Source organism: Sinocyclocheilus rhinocerous, unplaced genomic scaffold, assembly GCF_001515625.1.
Source record: "Sinocyclocheilus rhinocerous isolate Xijiao unplaced genomic scaffold, SAMN03320098_v1.1 scaffold2846, whole genome shotgun sequence".
Lineage (NCBI taxonomy): Eukaryota > Metazoa > Chordata > Actinopteri > Cypriniformes > Cyprinidae > Sinocyclocheilus > Sinocyclocheilus rhinocerous.
The window spans coordinates 147764-153728 of record NW_015636113.1 but is presented as its reverse complement, the minus strand read 5'-3'; the positions used below and the strand labels follow the sequence as shown (position 1 = coordinate 153728).

Genomic DNA, 5965 nt, shown 5'->3' with positions numbered 1-5965 from the left:
GTAGGAAATTTACAAAATATCTTCATGGAACATGATCTCTACTTAATATCCTAATGATTTTTGGCATGGTTCATTGAAAAGAAAATCAATGTATTTTTGGCTATTGCTACAAATATACCCGTGCTACTTATGACTGGTTTTGTGGCCCAGGGTCACATTTTGGAAGAAATTTGAGGTTTCAATGAACTTTAGGAGTAGTACACTGAAAAAGAGCATGGAAGCCTGGCAGCTAATGGAATAGAATAGAATATGAGAAAAAAAGAAAAATACAATTATTATAGAATAGTAGATTTCATGTAGTATGTACATTTAGATGGAAATGCCACAGCAACTGTAGAATAATCCATGTAAAGTAACAAAATGAATCAGTGTACAGTAAGTGAACAGCTCACCGTATTTTCAATGCTTTGGTCAGCTCCAGCTTGCACAAGTAACTTGAAGATTTCCAAACTCCCAAACCATGCTGCTAAGTGAACAGCAGTCAGTCCATGCTGCAGAAACACAGTATGAGTTTCATACTGATCTTAAGGGAAACCGTGTCAATCATTCATGACTGGGCAAACTTATACCTTATCTTGTAAATTTGGCTCTCCTTCGAAGGAGCACATCAACAGCTTCCACATTTCTGAAGGCCACAGCATAATGAAGAGCAGTTCGACCGTGCTGACATGAGATACAAGATTCATAAGAACCGCTCAGAGAACAAACAGTCTGTATTTGCTACAGTGCAAATTCTGCTCTTAAACACTCATCACACACGTGTGTAAGTGAGCTAGGAGCAGTTTATTGACACATCACATTCTTGGCATTGACATTAACGCCTCTCCCGAGAAGCTTCATGCCCTCCACGTCATTTCTCTTCGCTGCTTCAACACTGGAAGTCGAATGATTAGTTGAATAGCACTGACTAGTACTTTACCAAAACGTTTTGTGATGATACCATGAAACAGTGATGTATTCAGTGGCACCATATTCATATTGCTTCAGCATGGTATTTACATATAATCCAATGTAAATACTATGGTTTTTCCATGGTACTATGTTTCAAAACCATGGTATTTTTTGTTAGAACATTTTTAATTAGAAGTGACTACAGGAAACTATTAAAGTAAATTACTATTCTATTTGATGTATACAGAGATATGTAAATATCACTGAGTACACTCTAAAAAATGCTGGGTTAAATACAACCCAGTGCTGGGTAAAATAGGGACAAACCCAGCAATTGGGCTGTTTTGACCCAGCGGTTGGGTTAAATGTTTAACCCAACCTTCTGGGTAGTAACCCAACAGTTGGGTCAAAACAACCCAATTGCTGGGTTTGTCCCATATTTTACCCAGCATTTTTTAGAGTGTAGAGTTTGTGTTTTGGGTGTTCACTTTAAGAACCACTAGAAAACATGATGTCGAGTGTGATAAATGAATGCTGTGTCAGACAGGCCAATAGTACACACTTCAACTTCTGGAATAACATTTGTGAGCTGGAAATCGAATCTGATTTCAGTATTCAGGAATATTCCAAGTTCAATACAACTGAAGCTACACTCTAAATATAACCCAGCGCTGGGTTATATTTAACCCAGCATTTTTTAGAGTGTAAGGTGACAGAATTTGTGGCTTCTATTGATTACCAAAAAAAAAAAAAAAAGAAAGATGTGGAAATCATGGTAATCAACATTATGCCACACATGCTGTTGATTGTGTTTAACTTGTACTGAACCCAGAATATTCCTTTAAATATGGTTGAAAATAGAATGGTAGACTGAGATTAGTCTTTATCAGTCTTATGAATAAAAAATGTAACTCAAAATTTGAAACAAGCTATTCAGAGCAACTGCAACTTGCTTCTCAATTTGCTTCACGATTAATTACACATGAACAGTATTGAGGAATCACCGTAAGTGTAAAAGGTATAAAATATCGTTAACAGAATCAGGAAGGAAAATCTATACTCACACATTTCCTTACTGTCATAACCACCATCTTCTCCAATGTCCTTCTGCAGTATAAATTCAGTGAAACCTTTGACATGGTCTGATTTTAACCATGTTTTGGGATTAAGGTTCTCCTTTTTCCAAACAGGCTGCTTCAGGATGTAGTCTTTTAAGGCTTGAGTTCTCCTCTCCATAGTGCTGTACTGGTTTCATAGCTCTTTGAGTTGGGAGACTTGTATTCTGTAAAATACACCAGGTGGATGGTTTTGTTTACACTGAGAGCTCACGCCCCAAAGATATGCGCTACAGTCTATGGCTCTCACCCAGAGTACATACAGTTAAATGCCTTCAAGCACTGACGATTTTTATATCAAATAAATGCTGTTCTTTGAACTTTCTACTCATCGAAAAAGCCTTTACAAAACCATCTTGGTTTCCACAAAAATATTAAGCAGCACAACTGTTTTCAACAATGATAATAAAAATAATTTTAAAAAGCACCAAATTAGCATATTAGAATGATTTCTGAATCCTACTGAAGATTTAAAACAAAAAAAAGTTATTTTAAATTGCAATAATGTTTCACAATATTGGTCATTGTTACTGCATTTTTAAGCAAATGAATATAGCCTTGGTGAACATAAGAGACTTCTTTCAAAAACATTTAATAATTCTTACCAAACATTTGAATTGTAGTGTACTTCTTTACAATAATATAAATACCATCTTAACATATCTTTTGGGGAAAGAATAGCTGAATGCACAAGAAGAATAAAGTTGTTTAATTAGTTTCCAAACAAAGAAAAACACCACATACCTTATTCTTCCATACCATTACATGAGATCAAGAGGGCAATTTGTAAAAATTTTTTTTCACATTAATTTTAGCTGCAAATTATCTTATGTCATGGTCTATACAGTGCTGTACAACATCCATAAAAATTTCAATCTGAATTTATGCAAATAATAAAATTATTTAAAAAAATATTCGAGTCATTCGATATATAAATGTAAATATAACATCAATGATCTACATAAATACTGAAAGAGGCAAGTCAAAAAAGAATATATATATATGAAGCATTTTTCTACCATGCAAATACTTTTATATTTCGATAAATACAAAAAATATACCCAAACAGATTTTCAGCTTTGTGCCAGAGTATATCATCTTCACAGAAACATCTGTTATGGTCATCTTATTAAAGATCTGCTTTTCTTCACCATATGTTACGGTAAATTCTTCAGTCTGCATATTTCTTACTTGTTCCATCAACATATTCCCTTAAGTAAATCCAGCAAAATCCTCATGGATTATAATGTCTCATCCTCATAAATGAAACAATATGATCCGTCTGAATTTGTAAAGGAATTAGATGTTCTGTCTGGTGTTGCCTTTGAAGAACTTGTCGATTGTGTGTTTTGTGCTCAACACTTTGATTTCCTTCGAGGGAGGGAGAGGAGATGATCCTTGCCTTTAGTTAAAATACATAAAAATCAGGAGACACAAAAATAATAAACATTAGTGTTAGAGTTTAGGGCTAGTAAGATTTGTAAGATCTAGTAAGATCTTTATGAACAATTCCTCTTGCTCAAAAATACAGTAATGTAAAATATTTTGACGTTTTTCTATTTTAATATATATTAAAATTATTTTTTTTCCTGTGATGGCAGAGCTGAATTTTCAGTATCATTACTCCAGTCTTCAGTGTCACGTGATCCTTCAGAAATCATTCTAATATACTGATTTGGTGCACAGTTAAATACCTTTTGCTCTTTTCTCTCACTTTAGAAACTCTTCTCTGGTCCCCCAATTGGCCTGTAAAACACACATACAAAAAAAGTATTATAATCATTTCCCTTCTGTATAGCATGGTAACATTATTATTACCAATGCAATTCTTTTACATTTTTTCATTTCTGCACTGACCTCGCACACCTTTGAGTGCTGAATCTGAATGATCCACAGGAGGATGAGATTCGCAGAACTTCCTGGTTAAGACACATATCCACATGCCTGTTGAAGAGAGCAAGGTCATCTGTGCTCTGCGGCTGACTGCACACGGGACACGTCAACGACAAGATGAAATCTCAGTGACAGCTTCAAGACTGTTTGTTGTTTGTGATGCTTTAGAACTAGACTCAAAAAGAGGCATCTTCTTTTTATGAATAACTGAACGTTTTCCATTTATTTTAGTCCTGTGAGTAAAAAATGGAGTCTTGAAATCACTGCCGAAAAAGTATTATAATCATTTCCCTTCTGTATAGCATGGTAACATTATTATTACCAATGCAATTCTTTTACATTTTTTCATTTCTGCACTGACCTCGCACACCCTTGAGTGCTGAATCTGAATGATCCACAGGAGGATGAGATTCTCTAAACTCTAGCAGAACTTCCTGGTTAAGACACATATCCACATGCCTGTTCTCTGCGGCTGACTGCACACGGGACACGTCAACGACAAGCCTTTCGAGGCAGATGAAATCTCAGTGACAGCTTCAAGACTGTTTGTTGTTTGTCATGCTACCAATGCAATTCTTTTACATTTTTTCATTTCTGCACTGACCTCGCACACCTTTGAGTGCTGAATCTGAATGATCCACAGGAGGATGAGATTCGCAGAACTTCCTGGTTAAGACACATATCCACATGCCTGTTGAAGAGAGCAAGGTCATCTGTGCTCTGCGGCTGACTGCACACGGGACACGTCAACGACAAGATGAAATCTCAGTGACAGCTTCAAGACTGTTTGTTGTTTGTGATGCTTTAGAACTAGACTCAGAAAGAGGCATCTTCTTTTTATGAATAACTGAACGTTTTCCATTTATTTTAGTCCTGTGAGTAAAAAATGGAGTCTTGAAATCACTGCCGTCATCAGTTTCCTCCACAGGCCCAGAGATGCTAGTGGACGGCTTCTCTTCATTTATAGGATGGGTCGTGGCTTGAGGATTTTAGAGTCTTGCTTTCTGGACTTGATGCAGTTGGTTTGCTGTACATAAAGCCCATTTCTGAGAAGTACATAAAAAGTAGACTAAAAGTATACTTTCCTATTTTTAGTTTAAAAGAAGTATACTAATAGCACACTTGAATAAACTTATTTTTCGTAAGGGTCTTCCTCTTCCTCAACTGCATCTAAACCTGTGGCTTCATTATCCATTGCGCTGCCCTTCAGACATTCATCAATATGGCTGTTGAAGACTGTAAGGTTTACATCCTTCATCTCTTTATTGCACACAGGACAGGTGAGACACTGCAGCACCTGGGTTGAGATTTTAAATGATGGCTTTAAAACTGCAGCTTTGTTTATGTAGCTTGTTGCGTCTGTCCCTGTGTTTGTATTTGACAAACTTTTTGCTGATGTTGTGTCTGATTGAGTGTTTGTTGTTGATAGATCTGTCTGTGTAGCAGCAGCTGCGTCAGCACTATTGTTTGTTGTGTCTGTACCAGCGATGACAGATATTTGTTCCTGCTGCTGTTGAAGTCTTTTCAACTGTGCTCTTTGAAAAAAACATTGCTGCTGGGGTCCTCTAGGTTTGGGTATTTGCTCAGACACAGAAGGTACTTTCATCTCAGTGGACGGTATCTTTAGGAAACTGGCACCATCACTGTCTTCTTCTGCTTTGAGTGCAGATCCAGCACATTGCGTGAAACTGCCTGAATCAGATCCACCTTTCTGCAGGAATCCCATTATACTCCTCTGAAGAGGCTTTTTATCTTCAGCGCTGATAAAGCCGGACACTCGAACGGCTGTTGAAAATCATCACACATCTCTTCATTAGCATGAGAATTTCAGAAACTGAATTTTATTATGTGAAATAAACACACCTAAGGTAGCTTCAGATTAAAAAAAAAAAGACAAGTCCTAGAAAATATTGTATGCCATGATACAATAAACTTTACAAAAACAAAATACTGTGAGTTATTAATAATAATATTTTATTATTATTATTATTATACAGTTCATAGTTTATTTTGTTTAGACTAAATTATACTGTATATTATAAACACATTTTTTTTTTTTTGGCAAG

General features: G+C 36.0%; 2 pseudogenes; both read right to left on the bottom strand.

The window, feature by feature from the left end:
- The window catches only part of LOC107747694 (ankyrin repeat and death domain-containing protein 1B-like), a 5949-nt pseudogene extending 3822 nt beyond the window's left edge, over window positions 1-2127 (bottom strand).
- Window positions 2128-3305: 1178 nt separating this feature from the next.
- LOC107747693 (DNA polymerase kappa-like) overlaps window positions 3306-5965 on the bottom strand; it is an 8824-nt pseudogene continuing 6164 nt past the window's right edge.